General features: G+C 38.1%; 1 protein-coding gene across 6 annotated transcripts in view; it reads right to left on the reverse strand.

Annotated features, from left to right (window-relative positions):
* LOC127455368 (protein numb homolog) overlaps positions 1–26950 on the reverse strand; it is a 114397-nt gene that overhangs the window by 63469 nt on the left and 23978 nt on the right. The window contains exon 3 of one of the 6 annotated variants that reach the window (XM_051723213.1): positions 19736–19817. The exons of the other annotated variants lie outside the window; for them this stretch is intronic. The gene's annotated coding sequence lies outside the window, so the exon portion shown is untranslated. The remainder of the gene's footprint in view (positions 1–19735; positions 19818–26950) is intronic. 6 annotated transcript variants of the gene reach the window in all.

Consider the following 26950-nt stretch of genomic DNA (forward strand, 5'->3'; position numbering starts at 1 on the left):
GGTAAGATTGTCGGGCTGACTAGCTGTTTGAGATGTTTGACTTCCTCCATAGTGCTTTAAAGTAAAACATTTTTTTTTTAAAATCTCAAATTCAAATGGGTCACGTACATTTTGTGGTTTGTGCCGCGTTATCGAGAAAAACCGGATTGAGTAGCTCGAGTGAAATCCCACTGTGCGCTCTCCTGTCTCTGGACAGAGATAGCGCGTGCAACAATCACGTGAAACAAAGCTGCACATGACAAATTAGAAGCATATTGAGAATGTGAGATGAATGTCATTGAATTTGCTTTAGCGGGTCTCTTGGGCGGCTGATGAAAATTGTCAGTGCATATCCATCTTTCTTCAATTCTCTCAGTCTGACGCAGAGCCCTGACCACTAATAGAGATTCGTCCTCCGCCACCCGGATTGAGGCGAGTTACTACGCCACCACGAGGACTTAGAGCGCATTGGGCATTCCAAATTGGGGAGAAAAATCCAAAAAAATTAATAAAATAAAATATATATAACATAAAAATAATAAAACATCACAATATCCTTCTCATCTTCTCGCTCACAGGGATTTGGGGAACTAGCAGCGGCTCCGCCTTCAATCTCCATTTCTCAGACAAAATGTGTACCGCGTATGTTTAATAGAATGCTGTGCACAATTCTTGCCACGCAGTAGCGTAAACGCAGTAGCATTTTCGCGTAAACGAAAAAGATGATTATCTAAAATGTATACATGTGGTCAAATTTCTACCGGTTTATCTTTTCTACCAGTATACCGCCCACCCCTATTAATGGATATTATTTAATAAAAGTGAATGTTTATCATTGACTCCGTAAATCTCCCTGGGTGCCGACATGTTTGCGTTAAGAGTTTCACATGAGTTTCACATGAGTAGGACTGGATGAAAAATATTGATTTTATGATGCATCGCGATCTTCATTTGAACGATCTTGATAACTATTCTTAAATCCCAAGATCCATCTTTTACTCTATGGGCAACCCTCTACTACAATAAGAGAAAATCGTTTGCATTTGCAACCAAATTTAGCACTATTCGACTAAAAATATCTATGATTAGCCACTGGCTGAAAAATGTTACCAGATATCTGTTCACTGTGTGAAAAAACAACAAAAAAACAAACATTTAATTCTAATCATCCATAACATGGATGAGTTAAAGCCATTCAAATCCTCTTTCATTAAAATGTGCTCATTTACAGACACTCTTTACAGAACTGCTGGCTTTCTTAAAGAGACAGTTCCAGTTTTAGCATGTGTTCAACATAATGAATATAAATACTTTATGCAGTTAAACAATTAACATGTAACAAAATATATGCAATATTAAATTTATTGATGGAATACATGGATTTGTTCATTTTTAAAAAGCTAAAAATGTTACCAAAATTATGAAAAATCAATAAAATATAATTAGTAAAGTTAATATATTCATAATGTACCTAGTTAGAAGGTCTCTTGTATAATTATTATACAACATTAGCTAGGAGAGAATTACTTTCATATTTAAGCAAAATAGACATTATAGCTGAAATATACCCATATTAATCCATATCAAATCGAAATCTGAATCGAATTGAGAGCTATTGAATCGGAATTGAATCGGGAGAACTGTATCAATATTCAGCCCTAAATGGAACAGAATGCAGGGTCTTCAAAACTATTTTCAGCTTAACACAGCGTTTTAAAGACATGATGGTTATGGCAAACCAGGTCAAGCCAACCGTGGTCTGCAAATACATGGTTCAGCCAGGGCTTATTTTTTATTTTTAATAATTTATTTTTTTGTATCCCCTTTTCTCCCCAATTTGGCATGCCCAATTCCCACGCTCTTCTGTGTTCACGTGCTAAAAACAAAGTGCTGTAAGTCCACACATTTGCGCAATTCCAAACATTTATTACCACAAATTAATATACAAATAAATAAGTGGCACAGTACCACAGAAAACGATATGACAGGGCATCACCATATTTGTACTGAGGAAAAAAACGAAAATTTGTTTAAAAAAAAAAAAATGACTATCTACAAATTAGTGTTGTGCAATATACTGATGAAATATCGTGATACCAAAAAATTAAAAACGGTACAATATCATCTTGTTGTCATATCAAAGTATGCTGCCATTAGCAAAATGTAATGTATTGTGAGAGTTTTGAGATGAAATCAAAGACCATTGGAAAATAATAATAAAAAACCCTCTATATGGCCAAGTGAGATCATTAAACAGCAGAAGGATGTCATTTAATGAAATAATATACAGTCACATGCGCTGCGCGCCACAGTATAAGAGGCGCCTCTCTGCTGTCATCTCCTTCACACACACACAGGCACGCACATGAACACACACACAAACGCAACACACGCTACTAATGCATGATTTTCATGCAGTGTGTCCAATAGTATCCATCTGCAGAGCCACAGATCAGTGTGTTGAGTGTATAAACGGCTGTGAACTCTAAAATAAACTCTTTCTCCATTGCAGCTCAGATATTTCAGCTCAAGAGTTGTGGAAGCTTGATATAATGAACTCTTCACAAACAGGAAGAACTTCAAAGATCTTTCAAAATAAAGGTCCCGCTGAAATGAGAGCTCTGTTTAACTGATTGCGTGAAATTGAAGACATTACGACAGAAAAATAAAAGTGTAATATTCAAAGCAGTCACAATAATTCTCATACAGTCAATACTATAATATTAAATGGTTATATTATTAATAGTATTATTATGTGTAAGCAATATCACATAAGCAAGTGTACTGAATATCAGCATGTTGTGAGCCTTTTGCCTCAGGTAATCAGATTGTTTTCATTTAATGTTTTCATTAATACTGTAAAGCTCTGTTCTGCATCTTATATATATATATATATATATATATATATATAATTTCATTTGATTAAAGCTGTACAGTATGTATTTGATTAAACACAATTTAATCATAACATTTAATTAAAACAATAAACATGGAATCCAGAAAAATTAAAACAGAAAAGGCATCATTTGTATCTATAAGACTTTATGCAGTTCTTTTAGACAAGTATTTTTCTGTGCAATTTCATCAAAAGTCTGAGTTTTTTTAATTTGTTGCCTAATTATCGAGTTAGTTTCGATACCGAGATACCAGGGTTGATATCGTACTAAAGCCAAAGGTTTGGTATCGGAGCAACCCTACTAGAAATCTAATCCTCAAAATAATCCAATAATCCACAATAATAATTCTGTATTTTATATATATATATATATATATTTTAGCTTTTTTTGTTGTTTTTGTTTCTTGTTTGTTTGTTTGACTATGAATGATGTGGGAGAGCAATCCAGAGTTGACAACACATATTCAGCTTGATCTGGTAGGAAAGAGAAATACCATAATTTTATTAAGAATAATAATAATAATAATAATTATTATTATTATTATTATTATTGTTATAAAAAGCAGAATAATTTTATAAATTATACAAGGCATATTTGCTTTTTGGAGTTATATTTAAAATTGGCTTTTCTTTTTTGCACTTCCAGTTTACATTACAAACTTGATTTGAAGTGATTTACATTTGAAGCAGGGATCTTTTCCGCATGATGTTTTTAAAATGAAGAAGAAAAAAAAAAAAAAAACGCCAAGCAGAAGCAGCATATGCCATCGATTAATAACCTTATAAACAAAAGGTTTAAGTTATCCTAAAAAATGTACTCCCCTATGGAGACACTGAATGGGATTTTTCCTTCCGGAACCAGACTGTTGCGTTCCATTATTTTAACAGATCGAGAGTTTGAATTGAGACAACATTAGGAGCCGTTCTAGCTAAAAGAAAGCAATGAAAAACTGAAGAGAAGGAATTTGAATAAGCAGAACAGATTAGTACACGTGTGTGAGATCAAACGTACGAGCTGGTGCCAATGAGTTCATCCACTGTCAGAGGACGAGAAAAACTGTGATAACACAAGAAAGTGGCACAGGAGAGAGAGACCCACACAGCACTGCACTTCAGCAGCTCTTTTCTGCTCTTGTGTATTTAGGTCATATGGATTGTACATGGACTGCAGGCCACAGGCAACACTCGACAAAACTCGACTGTACACATTTCTGCCACAACATATCACCTAAATCCACCTCTCCTCTGACATCCCGCTCACTGACTTCTGCTTCAGTCTTACAGTTTGTCCTCATTTCATGCTGTCCGTTTCTCTTCCTATCAGTGAGTTTGTGTCTCTCTGTGGAGCATGTGGGAGAGTGAGACAGCTGGAAATAGGGCAAAATACAAAAGAACGAGCATGTGTGTAAAGCAGGGTAGATATAGTGGGAAACAGAAAACGCACTGTAGTCTGGGTCATGTGAGGAGGCTTAGCTGCACAGTACAGCCACTTTCACACATGAAACCTGTTAAACTGCCGTAGAATTACAGGATCCTTTTTTTCTGGTAAAGACACCACATCACACCTTCCCTGTTTCATAAATATAGCCACAATGCCAAAACAAACCAAAAAACGTCGCATTTTTGTAAAAATACCACAACCGAATGATTACCACGACTTTCACTTGCATTAACTGTTCTCGAACGTGCATTATTTCAATGATGCAGATGGAACACCTTGCTAAAATACTCAGTGTTTCCTACACTAACATTCGACTAGCAGTACTGCAATCAGCAGTGTAAAACATACAGTGCTACCAGTGCAGTCTGATTCCCAAACGAATGACTCTTCTGAGTTGGTTCTTTTAAATCTACGGCACGAAACATACAGCGTGACCAAGTCTAGATTCAAATCTGAATGTAGACATTATGTATGTATAACCAGGCCACACACTGGCAATGCATTTAGGGCTGTCATTACTCTGTTTAATTTGATTACTCGATTAAAAAAAATCCTCAATAACAAAATTGCTGAATCAACAAATCCAAAATAAAGCGCAGTCCACGGAAGAGGGTCTGAACATATAATAAGGTGTCAGCTGTGTAAATCTGAAAAACAATGCAGTTGTCTGTCGACTTCAACAATGTAACAGCACTTAAAAAGATGACATCCAGTTTTCACAGACCCGCTGGACGAGCACGGTAAGTTCACTAGGTTGACTGCATGCGATTTGTGGTGCTGTGTCAAGATGCGAGAGAGAAGTTGTGCCCGTCATTGCCGCGTGGGACACACTGAGCTCAGCAAAAAACACATTGAAATACACTATTTTTTATTTATTTTATTTATTTTCTCCCCTTTTTCTCCCCAATTTGGAAAGGCCAATTCCCAATGCGCTCTAAGTCCTCGTGGTGACATAGTGATTCGCCTCAATCTGGGTGGCGGAGGACGAATCTCAGTTGCGTCTCCGCGTCTGAGACCGTCAATCCACGCATCTTATCACATGGCTTGTTGAGCGCGTTACCGCGGAGACGTAGCGTGTATGGAGGCTACACACTATTCTCCGCGCGGCATCCACGCACAATTCACCACGCGCCCCTCCGAGTGTGAGAACCACATTATAGCGATCACGAGGAGGTTACCCCATGTGACTCTGCCCTCCATAGCAACCGGGCCAATTTGGTTGCTTAGGAGACCTGGATTCAAACTCACGACTCCAGGGGTGGTAGTCAGCGTCTTTACTTGCTGAGCTACCCAGGCCCCTGAAATACACTATTAGTCTACACAATCGTTTGCAATATAGGCTTTTATGAAGCAACATAAAATAAATGTTGATGAAAGTTACACACACAGTGACGGATGCACAAACACTTTCTGCTCAGTAAATCTGACTGAATCCAGACGATCTATGAAAGCTATTTTGTGCAGCTTGTAATTTGGGTTCCGTTCTTTGTAAATTAATTACAATTTAATTGTAAATGACATCTTCCTCTTCACTAGTACATTCGATTTTGTGATGATTAAGTTTGTAATAGTTTGCAATGCCACACTTCTGTTAAATATTTTATAGTTTATGAACATTATCACCAGTGTTGGGTAAGTTACTCTAAAAAAGTAATTAAATACTAACTACTAATTACATCTTCTACAGTGTAATAATTACGTTGTCTGAAAAGTAATTGCATTACTTATTACTTTCTAAAACCCTTATTAACCTAGACCAGATGAAAAATACAAGGATATACATGAAACTGTTCTTTTAATTCTTTCAAACATATCATATAAAATCACATAAATTATTCATGAACTGGCCAAAGAACGTTAAATTTCGTCTATTTAAATTCATTATTATTTTATAAAGAATTGTTCTTTAATCTATACAGTATTTAATGCAATTACATAAGAAGAAACTGTAATTAAATTACTGAAAAATTAAGAGTAATCCCTTACTTTACTTTTTCCAATGAAAAAGTAATTTAATTACAGTACTTAATTACTTAGTAATGCATTACACCCAACACTGATTATCACAGGTAAAACTCAATGTAGTATCCCAGAGAACTGAATTAACTGAATAAAACTGCAGGTCTGCATTAGAGCCGCACGATTAATCGTTAAAAGATCGCGATCTCGATTCAGACACCCATGCGATCTCATTTCTAAATGACAACGATTCTGTAATGTATATTAACGTTCCAGTGGCATGCCTTTGTAAGGCGGTCAAATTTAAATTCGAAATTCACTTCAAGACGCGTTTTTAAATGTTGATCTTTTAAACTTTATATGGCATTACAAAACACAGCGCTCCTGCACGAAACGCTGAATAAACTAAAACGCAACGGCCAAAGACTTTTGTCCAGCACAGTGTCTGTTATAGGCGTTTATGCATTCTTACTGCATCAGATCAGTATTAATGTATATCTAATAATCACAGAGTAACGAGTGTCAAATATTTAAGTAGTTTCATTTTGCATTAAATTTACTTTTTTAAATGTTTTTATATTATATATATATTTTTTCATGTTTAAATGCTACTGTTACTGAAACACTTTTAGCACTGTTTACTCTGTTCTCTATTTAATTATTGGCTCTTGAATAATTCCTTTAAAAGCTTGAAGCAATTTTTACAAGGGAAATGTATAAAGGCCTGAAGTCCTCATTGCTTTAATTTACATTGTTAACATATTTATTTACAAAAAAAAATAGCAGTGTTTTATTGCATATTTGCTTACCAGTATAACACAAACTGTGAAGCTTTTTCCCACTTGTTTTGCATTTTACTTAGCATGTAAGAAACCCAAATCGTTTAATTTATGCACTTTTTTTTTTTTTTTTTACAGGATTTTTACAATTTATTTATTTATTTGTTTATTTTTGCAATAATAACAAGGTGCTGTTTGGTTTGTAATGTATTTGTTGCGCCCTCTTGTGGACATTTTAAATTTATATATTTGATTTACAACTTTATTGCATTTTTGCATAAATTGAAGCAGAGAACATTTACTCAGAAACTCTAGTTAATTACATTACTTTGTTTAGTACCCTTATGTCCAGGCTTTGTAAATCACTGAAATAAGCATTTTTTTCCTCACAATCATTATTTATATTCTAAGCAAAAAAATCATGATTCTCAATTTATCCAGAATCGCGTAGCTCTAGTCTGTATGCTGTCAGTCAAAGCTCAACGAGAGCCGTTAAAGCCCCAAAGATGCGCGTCTCTCCGCCCGCAGATGCAATATGAAACGTGCTCACCTGAAGGAGTAACAGCTATTCTTTGCCTGTGAAATTATTAGCAGTGTTAACTCAAGAAGGAACTGAATAACCAGATGCTTAAGGGCATTTTACACCGTACATGGCAAGCAACAAGTTTTTGCGATCAGTGCAATATGTAGCACAAGCGCAACAATGCCCCCGCAACTGCTGCAGCTCAATGCAAGAGAGTGGAAACATCTCTTAATGATGTAATTACTGTTAATATTGTATTTCATGTTGCATTTACATTTTAACAAAGTTGGGCACACCTGGGGTAGCCAATGTTTGTCAGCTAAATTTATTAAAAAAAAAAATAAATTATCTTATAGACTCACCGGTCACTTTATTAGGAACACCTGAACACCTACTTATTCATGTGATTATCTAATCAGCCAATCGTGTGGCAGCAGTGCAGTGCATAAAATCATGAAGACACAGGTCAGGAGCTTCAATTAATGTTCACATCAACCATCAGAATGGGGAAAATGTGATCTCAATGATTTGGATCATGGCATGAATGTTGGTGCCAGATGGGCTGGTTTGAGTATTTCTGTAACTGCTGATCTCCTGGGATTTTCACTCACAACAGTCTCTAGAATTTACTCAGAATGGCACCAAAAACAAAAAACACCCAGTGAGCGACAGTTCTGTGGACGGAAACGCCTTGTTGATTAAAAGGTCAATATAGAATGGCCAGACTGGTTTGAGCAGACAGAAAGGCTATGGGAACTCAGATAACCACTCTGTACAATTGCAGTGTGAAGAATATCATCTCAGAATGCAAAACATGTCGAACATTGAGACGGATGGGCTACAACAGGAGAAGACCATGTCAGGCACTTTATTAGGACCATAGTGTTCCTAATAACGTGCTCAGTGAGTGTTGATCTGCTTTGGGTGTCTGTTGGCTTTAGATATGTTTGTACAATCCTTTTGTTGTTGTTATTCAATCATAGAGTACATCAAAATGTAGGCTAATTAACAAAATTTTCTGATTACTCGATTAATCGTCAGAATAATCGCTAGATTACTTGATTACAAAAATGATCAGTAGTGACAGCCATGTGTTGGCCAAGTGCTTGCGTATCTGCGTACATATACTTTCGTAAAGTATGTTTCTGGTTTTAATGATAAAGCTTCGTTCATGTGAGTGCATGAGTGAAAAGTGTAGCGCAGAAGGTAGAGCATGTGAACGAGTGAGTGAATGAATGAGCGAGTGAGTGAACACTGGTTCTGGGTAGGGTTGCACCAGCTGTGCGTTTGGTCTCACTTAAGTTAGGACGTAAAGTTCAAACTGAGGGCTTAGTAACTACTAGTTAGTTAGTAACTAAGTCAGTGCTTAATTTGGTTGCACCACCGGTTCTTAAGGCAAGACTTAGCTAGTAGGTCGTAAACACTCCATAAAGTAATGCGTAGTTGCATAATATGACGCTTACCTGTATTGATCCAATAAGCAGCCTTCAAATTTGAACACCAAAGTGTTAAAATGCCATGCATTTCAGTTTAATCTTGTTACGGTTAATGTTCAAACCTTGCTTTCTCTCATAACTGTCAGCTGTAATAAACTATATTCCCATTGAAATAAGATGTTAAGATTCTGTCTTGTAAATATAAACGAGTGTAAATGTCAACATCATTATAAATGTTTAAAGGACTGAAGTCTGTCACAAATCATGAGCTCATTGATGTCATTTACTCAGTCTGCTTTTTTATTCCAACCGTTACTCCTGGTCAGAGAATGCTGTAAATATTTAGTTTATATATAGGGTTACGCTTCACCTAAGTTTAATGGTGCAATGCACAAATATTTAGTAGTCCGTAAATTGTGACTTAATGCCCATTTACACCACAACTAGACTAAGTTGTAACTTACGTATAGCTGGTGCAACCGGCCAACGATGTTTTGATTGAGGCAGGACTCAGGACTCAGGACTCTCTCTCTCTCTCTCTCTGTGTGTGTGTGTGTGTGCGCGCGTGTGCTAATGAGGCCATTAGTGCACTAGAAGGCCATTAAGAGTTGAACACTGGCCAGACACAAGCCACTCACTGCCTCAGTCACGAGGACCAGAGACGAGACATGAAAGCAGGAGTAGGGAGAAAAGACGGTGAAAAGGTACAAGAGGAATGAGCCGGTGAGAAGTGCTGTGCTGAAGCTATTTAAATCATCTCTCCAGGAATGGAAAATGCTTATATTGAAGACAAAATACCTTTCAGACAGAGAGAGAGAGATGCAAGGAAACACAGGACTTTCTCACACACACACACACACACACACACACACACACACACACACACAGGCACTGCTCCATGTCTGACAGTCCCATGAACGAAAAATCTTAAAAATACATTTAAGCCAGTAAAAATTCAATTTAAGGCGTCAGAGGCTGCTTATGTAAATTTGGAAAAATTCATTACATCAAGTCAAGATTTACAGGTTCAAATACTGAGGAGGTCAAAATTAATCAGACAGCTGCAAGGCAGGTATATGGTCTAAATTTTGTTAAATTACAATTTTCATATTAATAACATATTAAATAACTGTTTTTTTCTGTAATTCACTGATCTCTTCAACTGAAATGTGCACCATTTCTTAAAAATATCAGGTGTTCTTGAGATCTGAAGACTGTCCATGCCTATGTTCAGAATAGCATTCTACTACATTTGCCAAAATATGCAGTAAAGTAACAGAGTACACTACATCAGATACTACAGTATATCCCATAAACAATGTTATGTGCTGGACTTGATCTTCCATTTCCAGTGTGACGAATGAACAAGAAGTGATATACATTTTTTAACAAATCCGTCTTGACTATTTGATCAGACTGCCAAGAGTTGAGACATTTTTACAAAAAACTAAAATGTAAAAAAAAAAAAAAAAAAAAAAAAAAAAACCCTATATGTAGTCTCTCAGACAACTGAATTAAACAAGCACATATTGAGCCAATAAGAACAATGCACTAAAAAAAAAAAAAAAGGGAAAACGCAGGTTGTCCGATTTACTAAATCATATTATTTGTTAACAAGTTTAGAAGAGAAACATAATTTTGCTGTGCACAGTACACAACAAAATTGTGTTTCTCTTCTAAACTTGTTTTCTTTGTTTTCGATTGTAATGTTGTTATTTTGGGATTAAGAACCGATTCTATTACGCTGGTTTACCACTGTGGTGAAGAGCGGAGCTTTTGCTTAGGTTACACAAACAACATGCTATTGCTAGATTAAACGTAGCTAACTAGCATTACCTTACAACATAAATCAGTAATGTGACAAAAATATTATGTAAAACTGAAGAAATTGTTAGAGACACATATAAAATCACTTTGAGGCTACTTAATTGAGTCATTTAAAAATACCTTTATTCCATTATGCTGACATTACATAAACAAATTATGTTTCCTGACAAAAAAATAATGAGCTAAACTAAGAGGAAAAAATATGTTGATGCAACTTAACTGATTCATGTGAAACCAATGTACATGATTAAATCATGTAAATTCAAGGCATTTTTTTCAGTGTAGCATACTGCTGTTATCTTTGCATAATGTCATATTCTATTGAAAAAAAATTATATCCAGCATAGTATGCATTAAGCAGTGTGCTATTCCATTATGATTATGGCCAGTCAGTGACTATGTTTACATGGACACCAGAAAGCGGGTTATTACGAGAAAGCAGCGTTCCGGTTTAAATGCACTGTATAAGCGGCATACACTTTACTCCGGTATACATGCAGCTCGGTCAGTAAGCAGCTTTCTCCACAGCAATGTAATTTCCTGCAATGCTTATGTAAATAACAAACATGGTATTCAAGAAAGACTTCAATATTTTATTCTCTGTTACTTCGCTTTCTTTCTGGATGTTCCAGAGTTGTTGCAGTGTTTCTTTCCTTATCTTTCTATTGCGACCTGCAGCGGAAATAGTGGGGATTCCCTCTTACGTAAAACTCCGGGATTCCCTCTATGTATAAGCGCATATACGCAAATGTGAGGGACCGTTGATATTTTACAGTGGTGTTTATAAATGGGTATAGTTTATAGTGTATGTTCTTTTCCCACTGTACTCCCAGAAATGTTTTGTTGACTTGCTGTTGGGCTCCATCCTGTGACGTTTGTTATCCGGTCTGTTCACGCACATGCACATCTGTTAGAACGCAGCGTATGTGTTAACATGACCACATAAGCAGCTTTCTCCGGGAGAAACCTAGGCGTGTTAAACCGCTTTCTCTTAATCGGCGTAAGGAAATGGGCACTCTCGTTTACATGACGTTTCAGAACGGCCTCTTTCTGCAAAAACCCTGAAATAACCCGCTTTCGTAAGTTCATGTAAATGTGGTTAGTGTTAAGTAACATTAAGTAGTTAAACAGGAAGTGAAAAGGACCCCAATGAGAGGAGGGAACTCTCTTCCGGATGTAGATAATGTGTAAGTGTTGGTCCATATCTTTGTCAGCCTTGACAAACAGTCAGTTTGAGAAACCCTAACTGAAACAAACAATTACAGCCAAGCAGAGCAAATCTATTCAAAACACACAGAGGAGCGGCCCACAGAGAGAAGAGTCGTACAACAGATATATAAGGGAATATGTTGTGCAGTGTTTTCAGCATATGAGCGGCGGTGAACGCTCCGCACAAGTTCTAAGAGTATTACAACATTTTATTTGGAATGGGGAGCTTATTAAAAACTACCATCAAATACACACAGGAACTCAAAGGTCTGCCAAAATAAAAGATTTCTGCCAGAAAATAAAAGCTCTATGGGTGAAACTGAAGACAAACAGATATACTTACTATATAGGAAAATGTAATATTCATTAATTATTATTATTAGCAGTAGTAGTGTATGGAAGCAGTATCACACAAGCAAGAGTGTACTAAATATCAGCACACTGTGATTCAGCAAAAGCAGCCTTGTTCACAGATTTTTTTTTATATCAATGTTTTCATTTGTACTTTCAGGCTCTGTAAAGTGTGTAGCACTTTATTTGACCAAAAACAACTGCAATGTTTGCTTAAAGTTTTATTTAGCCTATTCATCTGATTGGACACAATTATATAAAAATGTACAAACATGAAACATGAAATCTAGAACACATTAAATAGAATTTAGAAAAAGAAAAAAAAAGAAAAGAGGTGTCATAGAGGTGACATATGGTGCACCGTGGTACAAACGTAAGCACTGAACTGAGGGATTCAGATTTTGTTTGGACCCGTTTCACCTGTAAATGGGGCGTGTGAAGCCTGACAAGCTCAACAACAAACTACAACAACTACAGCAAAAGAAAGAGAGGGACCTGTGAAAGCGGGTGCAATAGACTAACAAGGCAAGAGAAAGAGAAAATCAAGGAATGAGAGAGACTGAGACTCAGTGGGTGCTGCTCTGCTTTAATCAAAGTTAATTCCTCTAACAAGTCTGATCAGTTAAATCCAAACCAATGCAATGAAAGAGTGTGACACTTCATGTTAACAAATTGTGTGCCTCTGTGCATTCACCTGTTAGAATGTTCTCTGTAAAAACATCACACATATACACGAGAGAGAACAGTCTAAAATCGTCTTCGCTCTCCGAAGCCAGTCACAGCACAGCACTTACGCTGGAATAATGTTCACCGGATGTAATGATGTCTGCAACTGATAGGCCATAGGCTACTAGATGTGATGGGCAAAATGCAGATTCATGGTTAGTCTTTGATTTACTGATGACGTTGCCCAGTGCGCCACCTTACAGGCATCCTGAGTGTGAGGCGTTTGAATGTTTTCTTAAGTTAAACAATTACGAGTACGTCATGTTGCTTTGTTGTTGGAAAGAACAGGAAACATGGACGACGCCAGGTTTATTCATACATATTTCTTAAGGAACTTTTATTTTGACACCATAATACATATTACTCCATTAGCTTGCTTACGATAATGGAATGTTGGTCAAATAAAAGCTATTTTCACAGAGTAAAAATGTACAAAATGCATTAAATGGTTGATGATATACATAAATAGGACTGAAACGGCAAATGTTAAAGGGGTCTTGAAATGCCCTTTTTTATATAGTTTTATTATCTTCCCGGAGGTTCACTGATAATGTTAGTAATGTTTTTTTGGCATTAAAACAGTCATAATTTAGCAATATATGATCATTTTGCACCCTGTCTCTGGCCCTCTGTCTGAAACGCTCGGCTTTGGCCTAAGCACCTCCTTAAAACTTCAACGTAAACACCCACTGTTATGATTGGCTAACATCATGCAGGCCCTCAAATAGAGCCATTTTTTAAACTCAATCGGAAGAAAATGAATAAGCGCCACAACATTATAAAACAACATTTCAGGGTTTACACATTATTCACATGCAACATATTGCATCCAAATATATATCAACAGAACCCATTATAATCAATGATGCTGTCTACCATGGATGTGTCCGTAGCGGCACACTGAAGACACATCCACATCCAGTTTCCAGTATCATTCCATCATGTTTTCGTACACCAACAACTACAAATAGCGCAGATGGGTGAAAAAAATGTGTCCATGACGCATTTGTTCTCAAAACAGCAGGAGGCAGCAGCTGAATGACTAGCTTCTCCTCTTCAGAGTTGTAACTTGACACCGCATCTTTTAAAAGCATCCCGAGATATGTATCAAGCGGTCAAAGACATCTGTCTGTGCATGTTTAAATACAAAAATAATTTAAAAAAGTCCAGATGGGTGAGTCCCTTTGATGTTTAGGAATAGTTAGGCCATAGTAGGCCTTGTCTGTCCTGATCTCACTCTGAACGAATGGAATGCAAGTGGGTGGGGCCAAGGGTGCAGTGATTTAAGTAGGCGTTGATGTTTTTGAGCTGTAGAGGCTACTCATGAATTAATGTACCCCAAATGACGTTGGGTTATCACGGAAGTAGGGAACAAGGTGTTTTTGCAGCTTGGTTTCAATAAATCCTTTTATTGCATTGGGGATTACGTTTTGAGTCCTGAAATTTACAGTATGTTTTTATAGTAGAAAGACCTCTTATATATCAAAATATATATATCAAAATATCAAGGAAAATTTGATTCCTCATGACTAACAATTAGCTGTATTTAGAAAAATGATTAAAATCATGTCATTCACTACTGAAACCGAACTCTCCTCCGCCATGTTGAAAGTTTACGACTCCTCCCATCTCAGAAACTAGGGTATCAAAATTATCTCTGAGTTTCCCAGTAGTAATTACGACTTGAGGGGTCAAGTCATGTGCAACTTCTGAGTGGGGAAACTCATATTTACGATAATTCTGATAGCACGTGACGGCAGCATAAATTACAATACACTAAACATAAAAATGCTATAATCACATACAAAATTAATCACATCGTGACCCAGATATCCAGATGTAATATCATATCAGGCCCCTGCAGATCCCCAGCCCTACAGAAAACAGGGATTCATGGAATATTATGTGTTCAATACAAATTAAGCTCAATCGACAGCGTTTGTGGCATTATGTTTATTACCACAAAAAATATTTCGACAAGTCCCTCCTTTTCTTTACAGAAAAGCAAAAATCTGGGTAACTGCAAGGCACTTAACATGGAAGTAAATGGGGCCAGTGGGTAAACGTTAAAAAACTCACGGTATCAAAAGTGTAGCCACAAGAACAAAAAAATATCCATGTTAACATGATTTTAATGTGATAAAATTGCACCTTTTCTGTGTAAAGTTATATCCAATTTAAAAACTTTTTGCCATGACGATGTAACGGCATTAAAGCCCAAAGTATACTTCGGTCAGTCTGTGTACAGGACGAGTGATGCAAATCTTGAGGTGGGGATTCGGACGGTAATTATATTACCACGACCTTGGTGTTTGTCAAAAATTGTAGGTAATTTGGCCGGGAATTTTCTCAAGGGAGGTGGGAGAAAAACACAGACATTTCGGATTCGGATGGCAATAAAGTCACTTACTACCCTGTTAACGATGGAATTACCTCACGTCCCCATATAAAATAATCGCCATCTGAATAGGGCTAAAGTAAGCAAAAACACAATCCATAAGGCTACGGTGGTTTAATCCATGTCTACTGAAGCGATTCAAATGGTTTTGGGTGAGAACAGACCAAAATGTAACTCATGTTTTACTGTACATCTTGCCATTACAGTCTCTAGGCACAATCATGATTTCGAGCTTGATTACACTTCCTAGTGCAATCATGATCGGTAAGGAAACTGCAGATTTCTAGATTTCTAGCAAAAATGTAGTTACATTTTGGTCTGTTCTCATCTAAAACCATTTGAATTTCTTTTCAATTACGATTTTCTAAGACATTGATTAAACCACTAAGTCATATGGATTACTTTCATGCTGCCTTTATGTACTTTTTGGAGCTTGAAAGTTTTGGAACCTATTCACTTGCACTGAATGGACCTACAGAGCTGAGATATTCTTTTAAAAAACTTGGTTTGTGTTGAGCAGAAGAAAGAAAGTCATACACATCTGGAATGGCATGAGGGTGAGTAACTGATGAGAGAATTTTCATTTTTGGGTGAACTATCCCTTTAACTTGTATTGAACACGTAATATTCTTTGAAGTACCTTGTTCAAAGGCAAACTGACTGAAGATCTCTGTAACTCTGTAGTTCAACCATCTCCTCTAACAGGATTTAATCCTGCAACCTTTGGGCTGCCAGTCCAGATCCTTAACCACTGTGTTTACACCACCGATGACCATTGTGGACACAGATCGGGCTATAGGAAACCACAGATGAGCCATTTATAAGCCAAAACTAGAAAAGCACACAAAGACACAAACATTTGCATATCTAAAAGACAGTGAGCATGTTTATGGCCCTGCCTGTGTTCAATGTTATCTGTGAAGGACAGGCCTGCATACCTACACTTAATAAAACTCTCAGACACACACAAATCCTTCTGAGAAAGTGAAAAAACAGGACACTGATTAAGACATCTCCTGATGTAACAAAGGATCTGCAGTTCCAGCTCCAATTTTAACCTGAATGAATCATCATATTGTTTTTTTTTTTCAGAATTGTGAACAAAACATTGAGCATATAGTTTTATAAAGTTTATGTGTGTAATTTGTTCTATGTGTAGGTTAATTTCCCCAAAGAGTATACACACTGTGGTTCTGTAGCCACATCAAAACATCGCATTGTTTGAGTACCCCAACCAGCACAACGCAGCAGCAATGGCTCAACCAATTGCATGAGTTTTGGGAGGGACAATCTGTTTGCACAACCAACGGCAGACAGGATGAGTATTCAGAAAACCTGTTTGAAAGCATTCAAAACAAGTAATTATTTATGCAGTTGTGACCGATGATGCTAATGCAGCATAGTATACATATTTTATCTTTAATCAAAATCTTTTTTGCATATGCAGATAGGGCTGGTGGAGTGTAAATGTTAGAATATGCAACGCATGCAAAATTTTATGCATGAGGCCGCAGAACATTTTTGCTCCTAGAACCCAATAGGTGGTTAATAAGTGATTTATTAAAGCAACCAATCTAATGTGTTTGTATGTGAATAAGAGAGAGAGAGAGAGAGAGAGAGAGAGAAAGTACAACATACTCTCTCAATAAAATGTGAACAATCCAATCTAGTCTCTGACAGTTCATCAATGTCAGCATGAGAGATGTGAGAGCTTCACTTCTCATCTCCGGAAAACAGTTCACTATATGGGCTAATGTACTTATTTAACTTCAAAAGGCTATGATGTCATTATACAAATATATAGTCTGCATGTGCTATGCACTTCACAGTGAATAAAGCAAGAGAAGTTTGGAGAATGTAAGAGCGGTCCCCCACAAAGTGCAGATTTCACTTTTAGAAAAGCCTGTTGGCACGACAACGTCCACTGGACAGGATCGGAAGTCCCCTTTCTAGTGAGATCAGTCAGTGGGCTGGTGACGTCAGAGAAACTAGGCACAAACCTTCGGATTTATCCAGCCCCAGAAATTGTCTCACCTCCTTTTGGTCTTGGGCATAGGGCAGGCCACAATCGCTGCGGTTTTGTTAAATTTGGGACGCACCTGCCCATGGCCCAAGTAGAACCCCAGATACCAAACTTCCACCCGCCCAATTGCACATTTCTTTGGGTTGGCCATGAGCTCCGCCCACCGCAGCGATCTCAGGACGGCTCTCAGATGTTGCTTGTACAGCTGTCAATCATTACTATAAATTATGATATCATCTAGATAAGCGGCGGCATATGGCGTATGTGGCCTGAGAATTTTGTCCATGAGATGCTGGAACGTGGCAGGGGCCCTGAACAAACCGAACGGAAGGGTCACGAATTGGAGTAAACCGAACAGTGTGGAAAACGCAGTTTTTTCTCAGGAGATAGGAGTTAAGGGGATCTGCCAATAACCATTTGTGAAATCCAGTGTTGAATAAAATTGAGCCACGCCCAACCGATCGAACAATTCGTCAATCCGAAGCATTGGGTACGTGTCAAATTTAGACACCGGGTTCACTTTTCGATAGTCCACACAGAATCTGACTGTCCCGTTGCTCCTAGGTACCAGAACCACTGGGCTCGTCCAATCGCTGTGACACTTCTATTAAGCCCATCTCGAGCATTGCCTCTAATTCTTCCTGAACTACCTTTTTTTTGTGTTCAGGAAGGCAATAGGGGCGGCTATGAACCATCATCCCCAGGGTGGTCTCGATGCGGTGCTCTATGAGGTTCATGCGACTGAGGAGAGGCGAGAACATCTAAATCGAGGTGAATTCCGCTTGCAACATGGCTACCTCTGTGAGCTGCGACAGTGAGAGGTGGTCTCCACACAGGACCGGTTTGAGCATCACCTCTCGCCCGAGTTCCGCCCTCTCGGGAACTACCGTCGCCAAGGCCACAGGGACTGCCTCCCTCCAAGCTTTTAGGAGATTGAGGTGTAAACTTGACATGCTCGCCCCTATCTGTTCGCTTATCCTCATAATCGAGATCTCCAACTCGCCATGTGACTTCAAAGGGCCCTTGCCACTTGGCGAGTAATTTAGAGCTTGAGGTGGGCAGCAATACAAGCATTTTATCTCCTGGTGCAAATTAAAGTAGTCGAGTGCCCCGTCATACAGCCGGCTTTGACGTTCCTGAGCTTGGAGCAAATTTCCCTGTTAATTGACCCAAAGTGTGGAGTTTTGCTCTAAGATCAAGAACGTACTTAATTTCATTTTATTACTGTTTGAAGGTCCCTTCTCCCAAGTTTCCCATATGACATCGAGCACGCTGAGTGGCTGATGGCCATACAGCAGCTTGAATGGGGAAAACCCTGTGGAGGCTTGTGGGACCTCTCACACTGCAAATAACAGGGGCTCGAGCCACTTATCCCAATTTCTAGCATCCCCGTGTTACAGATCATGTTTTTCAGCTTTTTATTAAATCGTTCCACCAACCCATCCATTTGTGGGTGGTAAACACTGGTGCAAATCGATTTGATACCTAATAATTTGTGTAGTTCGCGTAGTGTTCGTGACATAAATGTAGTGTCTTGATCGGTGAGGATTTATTTTGGAATCCCCAATCGGGAGATTTTTCTGAAGAGTGCCTCCACAACACTACGTGCTGAGATGTTACGCAGGGGCACTGCTTCCGGATATTGTGTTGCATAGTCCATCAGAACTAATGCAAAGCGATGACCGCGTGCGGTCCGTTCTAATGGCCTGATGAGGCCACGATGTCACAAGGCAAAACTAGATTGCGCCAACTTCGCACACTTGCGATGTAGACAGCCTTGTTGATGATAAACAGGAGCGATAGTTTTATCGCATCGCTTGCTTTCAGAAACGTGGTATGACACCATTTGCATGTTGATTGAACAAGTTTGTGAAGGTTTATACATCTGTAACATCTTAAGTTCAGTAAATATGCGCTTCCTCACTGCACGCGCTCACACCAATCTCAACAAGCCAAGTGTTCAATAAGCAAGCTGCACAAGAGAGAGGGACACAGTAGAGATGATTTACTTGCATAGATTGTGGAATTACAGTTTAATTTAAAGGATAAAGTTATTGATTTGATTTGTTCATCTAAATGGTGACTGGTTTACTAATTGTCAGCTACATGTTAAAGTGAATAAAAGTGTGCGGGAATTCCCTGCATTATGAATGTGGAACTTGCGGGAATGATTAAAATTGTGCAATACCTGCAATTCCATGCCAAATTTCAGGTCCTGCCAGAAATGTGCTCGACAGGTTTCTTGAGAATTACCCGGATGATCTCTAGCTCTATGAAAACGCAGGCCAAACAAACAATCAGAGATACCGTATATATGAATGAGTATTCCATATAATTACATAAATTACACATAATAACAAAAGGCTTAGGTTAATCATTATTCCTTCAGGTAGTACATATGAGAAAGTGTGTGTGGCACTTAATTACGCACACTGACCCAGTTTCCTCACTCCGATTCTTTAAAAAGCTGACTCTAAGAGCATGAAAAAGAGTTTGGGAATCAGCTTTACACAATCATGGCTTAAACACACACACACCCACGTTTCAACTGCGGCTTTGAGAACCAAAAGCCCTTGGGTTTTATCAGACGAAAGAATCAATGAGTATCCCTCAAAATTACACAAAAAATAATTGCGAATATAACGATTAACTGTCTGTTTTAGGGATTTTCCCTTAATGATGATTAACTGTCATACATATTGTCAAACTTAAGGTGTATGTGTGCATTCATATTTAACTTGGAATCATACAATACAATAGGGATATGAGATTTCCTTTAGGGCATTAAAAAAGTATGGGCACTATGATGCAAAATGTCTCAGAATTTGACATATTTGTTATAAAAAGAATGTATGAATGCACAATTAATCTAAGTAAAATCATCTGTCCTACTGTGATGATTAAACCACTAAAGGCTGAGACTTAATTAATTAAATATACACTGTGTCCGAATAGACATACTTTCCTACAATATAGTATGCCAATGGAGTGGTATGTCCGAATCCTCAGTATTCATGCAGCAGTAAGTGAGAAATACCCGGATGACCTAATATTTCAGGCGAGATTCTGAACTGCGGATCGACTGGACACTTGAGGAGCTGAGGAGACATCACATTAAAATTGCTGGATTTAAAAAAACTGGTGGTGAACCAGGACTTGGACGGCTCTTTACCATTGTAAGTGCTATATATACCAAGAAAGTCGTTTTTTGTACTTAAATTGTGCTTGTTTAACAAAACCAGAGTAGATTATTTTCGCAGTTGTTCTTTTTTATAAAAGCTTAATTTAACTAGACGCATAAATTGAAGAAATCACGATAGAAATACATTACTAATATATAGTAAAATGTAATATTCAGTGTAGTGTTAATAAATAATTATAGTATTAGTAATAATAATAATAATAATAACATCAATAACAATAGAAAAGTTTTTAATCAATGCCTATTAATACTGTGATGCTCTGCTTTGCAGCACTCTATTTGACAAAAAAATAACTCCACTGTTGCTTAAACGGGGTACAAAACATTTTGAGATTTGTCAACTACAATGAATCCACCGGCAAAGTTTAAAAATCTTGTTTAAGTGCAGTGGTTGATTTATGAGTGAGTAGGCAGTGCGTCGCTGCTGTTCGAATGCATTTGAACGGATGACTGTTTAAATTACAGGTCACATGCTTTTTCAACCACATTTGACCACCTCAGAATGTGGTTAAAAATGCATTTGACCACATTTTGGCTAGTAATTACAGTTGTGCTCAAAAGTTTGCATACCCTTGGAGAATTGGTAATATATGTACCATTTTTAAAATCTTTCTTGGTCTACCTGACCTTGGCTTGGTATAAGAGATCCCCAAATTTTCCACTTCTTAGTAAGTGATTGAACAGTACTGACTGGCATTTTCAAGGCTTTGGATATCTTTTTATATCCTTTTCCATCTTTATAAAGTTCCATTACCTTGTTACGCAGGTCTTTTGACAGTTCTTTTCTGCTCCCCATGGCTCAGTATCTAGCCTGCTCAGTGCATCCACGTGAGAGCTAACAAACTCATTGGCTATTTATACACAGACACTAATTGCAATTTAAAAAGCCACAGGTGTGGGAAATTAAGCTTTAATTGCCATTTAAACCTGTGTGTTTCATCTTGTGTGTCTGTAACAAGGCCAAACATTCAAGGGTATGTAAACTTTTGATCAGGACCAATTGGGTGATTTCTGTTATCATTATGATATAAAAAGGAGCCAAACAACCATGTGATGATAAATGGCTTCATATGATCACTATCCTTAAATAAAAGACAGTTTTTGTTCATGATCAGTCATATTTTCAAAATCAATGCCAAAGTTCACAATTTCTGCCAGGGTATGCAAACTTTTGAGCACAACTGTACATGTGGTTTTGAAAGGAAATAACCATCCAATCGGAAATGATGTCAACATGCATTGACACAAGAGAACAACCCGAGTATATCGGAGCATAGATCAGATCGCGCCCGGTCGACCCTGTTCACACTACGTCTGCTTTGTGATACTCTTCAGTACAATCAAGAGCAGGCGCATGTGCTGATGATGTGCACAGATCAGAACTGTCCACGTGTAAAATCGTCTGAGAATATCTGGGCCACACGCGGACAGTTCATTCAGACTGTGCCGTTGACGAAATTTGTGTCACGCATACTGTGCGCAGACCGATCAGCAACGCGGACAACCAAAGTATACTTTGGCCTTTAGGCTGTCAAATGAATGCTAGAATGCGCATTAAAATTTTGGATGATGACTTAAAGGGCCGCGCAGACTGATAATGTTCTTGGGCTAAAAACAACAGACGAATCGCAATGGATAAAAGAAAACACAGGTGCCTCGAAACGTGATATTGACCTGATCTCTTTGACAGCAGACTTCTTACGTCAGAGGGTCTTAACCTCATAAATGTTCAAATAATGTGATAGCTTTGTTCACACATATCAATACGAAACCTTACCAGATAGAACTGCAATGTCACAACTCCTTTCACAATTCAACAAAGCTGCTCACACGTGACTTCTAAATAGAAAAGTGCTGTTTTTACAGCAAAGGCCATATGTGAGAATGCACTTACTGTGTCTGTTCTCGCTTCCAGCCACAGCTTCTAGCTATAATCTATGTCTTTGAAATGTACTTACATCCTTGTCTCACAAGATCATAGTTAAATACATCCAAGTTCCATGTGTAACCAAAAATATGAAAAAGTGTGAGGGACTTTTGCTAATAAAATAACCACTGTTAAAAATGTGTCTTCTTAAATAACTTCAGAGGGAAACTTAGTTTTCATGACCCCACTCACTTAAGTCTACATTTGTTTTTCACATTCAAACCTAGTTATTAATGTCATTAAAAAACCTTAAACATGTATAAATACTTAACTTACACTAAACTGTAAATGTGGAGGGAACGAGTGGGAACAGGCTTAACACTTCCACTCCTACAAGCTACACCAGCTTGCATAAAAGCCCTATGTTTTCTTTTAAAATAAAAAAATAAACTGTGAAAATATCAAAACCAGAGGCAGGAACTGTGGCCCATCAGTTTTAATTTACTTAAAGGTTATCTTTAGTTCAGAGAGAGCTCAATAAACTGTGGAGTTTCAGGAGGTTTGCTGAATGTCCTACTGAAACCGGAGCCCCTCTGATGGCAGTGCTCATGTTTTATTCAGGCTCTGCCAGTCCAGCAACAAACACATCTGAAACCTGTGACTAAAATCACAGACACATCAACCATCCATCCTCCCTGAAACCAGCAACCCACTCTTGTGCCTGCACCTAATGCTTTCGAATTACAAAAGACCATTCAACGAGACTGGAAAGCCCAAAATGTCTGATTACATATAGTGTAGGTGATTCTCAGGAAACCTGTCAAGATCCTATTAATATTTTGCCATAAAATCAAAAGAAGAAAAGAAGAAATTACATGTCAAGATGACAGTGAAGCTAGGGTCAAAATGACAATTTTTGCTTTTGACTTTGGAGCAAACTACAGGTCAACAAAAAGAACACAGAAAGGTGTCAGTGCCAATATTTTATTTTTGCATTTTGAGGGACAAGTCAAAATAAATGTTTGTGGTTATCAACATTATGCCACAAATGCTGCCAATTATGCTTAACTTGTACTGAACCTGGAACATTTAAGATATCTTAAATGATATGGAGTTACAGGCACTCTAACTTTCAAAAACTAACTTTTTTCCCCCTTTTTGTACTCAACTAGTAAAAGACCTACCCAACTCGGTGTAAAAATAAAATAGTGACGCTACCACCTATATACAGTTGAAGTCAGAAGTTTACATACAGTTAGATTGAAGTCATTAAAAACTCATTTTTTAACCACTCCACAGATTTCATATTAGCAAACTATCATTTTGGCAAGTCGTTTAGGACATCTACTTTGTGCATGACAGGAGTAATTTTTCCAGCAATTGTTTACTGACAGATTGTTTCACTTTTAATTGACTATATCACAATTCCAGTGGGTCAGAAGTTTACATACACTAAGTTAACTGTGCCTTTAAGCAGCTTGGAAAATTCCAGAAAATGATGTCAAGCCTTTAGACAATTAGCCAGTTATCTTCTGATAGGAGGTGTACTGAATTGGAGGTGTACCTGTGGATGTATTTTAAGGCCTACTTTCAAACTCAGTGCCTCTTTGCTTGACATCATGGGAAAATCAAAAGAAATCAGCCAAGACCTCAGAAAAAAAAAAAATTGTGGACCTCCACAAGTCTGGTTCATCCTTGGAAGCAATTTCCAAATGCCTGAAGGTACCACATTCATCTGTACAAACAATAGTACGCAAGTATAAACACCATGGGACCACGCAGCCATCATACCGCTCAGGAAGGAGACGCATTCTGTCTACTAGAGATGAACGTAGTTTGGTGCGAAAAGTGCAAATCAATCCCAGACCAACAGCAAAGGACCTTGTGAAGATGCTGGAGGAAACAGGTAGACAAGTATCTATATCCACAGTAAAACGTGTCCTATAGCGACATAACCTGAAAGGCTGCTCAGCAAGGAAGAAGCCACTGCTCCAAAACTGCCATAAAAAAAACAGACTACAGTTTGCACATGGGGACAAAGATCTTTTGGCAAAATGGCTTAAGGACAACAAAGTCAAGGTATTGGAGTGGCCATCACAAAGCCCTGACCTCAATTCAATAGAAAATTTGTGGGCAGAACTGAAAAAGCATGTGCGAGCAAGGACGCCTACAATCCTGACTCAGTTACACCAGTTCTGTCTGGAGGAATGTGCCAAAATCCCAGCAACTTATTGTGAGAAGCTTGTGGAAGGCTACCCAAAATGTTTGACCCCAGTTAAACAATTTAAAGGCAATGCTACCAAATACTAACAAACTCTATGTAAACTTCTGACCCACTGGGATTGGGATGAAAGAAATAAAAGCTGAAATAAATCATTATCTCTACTATTATTCTGACATTTCACATTCTTAAAATAAAGTAGTGATTCTAACTGACCTAAGATAGGGAATGTTTTCTACAATTAAATGTCAGGAATTGTGAAAAACTGAGTTTAAATGTATTTGGCTAAGGTATAAGGTATATAAACTTCTGACTTCAACTGTATATATAATTTTCATTAAAATTTTGTCAACAATGGTCCTAAAGTAGGCTTTAACTGGCTTGGATTTGCATTTAAATATGACAAAGACATTTTGAATGTCAGAAAAAGCAGACTTAAACAGGGTTTGAATCACAAAGTTATGTTTAGTGTAAGCAATAATTGTTTAAGGCCAACTTGTAAAACCTTGCTTCAGCTCTCCAAGGGTTTGAATAATATACAGGGGACAAATCAAGCTCAAGCAATGCTCTGGGGTGTAAGAACCTCCTCCTCTGTGAAAGAAAATATTGAGGGAACAGGTAACAGGAGCCTGTGTGACTCATGGTGTGCTGGCAAAAAGCAGTGCAGCGAATTTCATCAAACCCTGTTGGACCAGTCCGACCACTCAAGGAGGCCAAACGAGGCCTGAAGTATTTAACATTCTCCTTTTGGGTAAATGCCCTGCACCTGAGTGACACTTGACACAACCAACCCGTCTATTTCTTTCCCTGTAAGTCCACAATTTTAGTTGAAAAAACTGAAAGAACTCATTGTCTGTCATCCAAGACAATGGACACTGTATTGTATAAGAAGATGAAAATCACTGTGTCACTGATGAGTGCAACCAGTGAAGTAAAAGAAGAAAATTACTCAGTGACAGACTGTAGAGGTAAAAAGCAGCCATCAGAGTAGGGGTCAGGACATAAAATGCTGAATTAAGCTCCAATCAGTCTCAGTGGTGTCTTAGGGGCAGTGAGAACTCAACATAGGGCTGCAGCTCGGCACTGATCACTTACCGTGGGCAGGTGATTGCTGATGCAGATCAGTCCTTTCTCTCCAGTTGACTGAAGAGAGCATCTAGCTGGCAGGCCCTCCATCAAACTTCCAAACCCTGTGTTGCCCGTTTTCCACAGACAGCAGTGTTTCCCATTAATTACCTGTGGCGACCCGCCACAGTCTAATTTGTCCCGCCGCAGTTTCATAATGAACCGAAAATATTTTTACACTTCTCATTATAACATAAAAGATCTCTACACGTGCATACTCACACACACAATGTTAACGTTATTACCAGTGGCTCCGACAACGTAACTATTTTCAGCATCTGAGGAGCAAGTTCAACACAGGTAACCACTTTTGCATAATTGCTCACAGGGCTCGACATTACTGCTTATCCGGGACAAGTAGATTTTTGAAGGGGCAAGTGAAAGAGAATTTTACTTGCCCGACCGGACAAGCGGACTGACTAAAGAGCCCATATTATGCTAATTTACAGGTTCATGATTTTATTTTGGGGGTCTACTAGAATAGGTTTACATGCTTTCATGTTCAAAAAACACATAATTTTTCTCATACTGTACATTTCTACTTAACCTATTTTCATCCTCTGGCTCAAACGCTCTGATTTAGGTCCTGTGTCTTTAAAGCCCCCCTTTCTGGAAAGCCCTGTCTGCTCTGATTGGTCAGCTGGCCTAGTCTGTTGTGATTGGTCAACCGCGTAGAACGGGTGTCGGAAATGTAACGCCCCTTACCATAACTGAGTTTCAGGCTTCCTTAACAGCTATAAACACTGTTGTACCTTTGGTAATAATGGAATTTTTTATTTTTTTTCTCCCCTTTTCTCCCCAATTTGGCATGCCAAATTCCCAATGCACTCTAAGTCCTCATGGTGGTGTAGTGACTCGCCTCAATCCGATGAATCACAGTTGCCTCCACGTCGGAGATAGTCAATCCACGCATCTTAACACATGGCTTGTTGACCGCATTACCGCGGAGACCTAGTGCATGTGGAGGCTCACGCTATTCTCTGTGGCA

The sequence above is a fragment of the Myxocyprinus asiaticus genome, chromosome 17 (assembly GCF_019703515.2).
Source record: "Myxocyprinus asiaticus isolate MX2 ecotype Aquarium Trade chromosome 17, UBuf_Myxa_2, whole genome shotgun sequence".
NCBI classification, from domain to species: Eukaryota; Metazoa; Chordata; class Actinopteri; order Cypriniformes; family Catostomidae; genus Myxocyprinus; species Myxocyprinus asiaticus.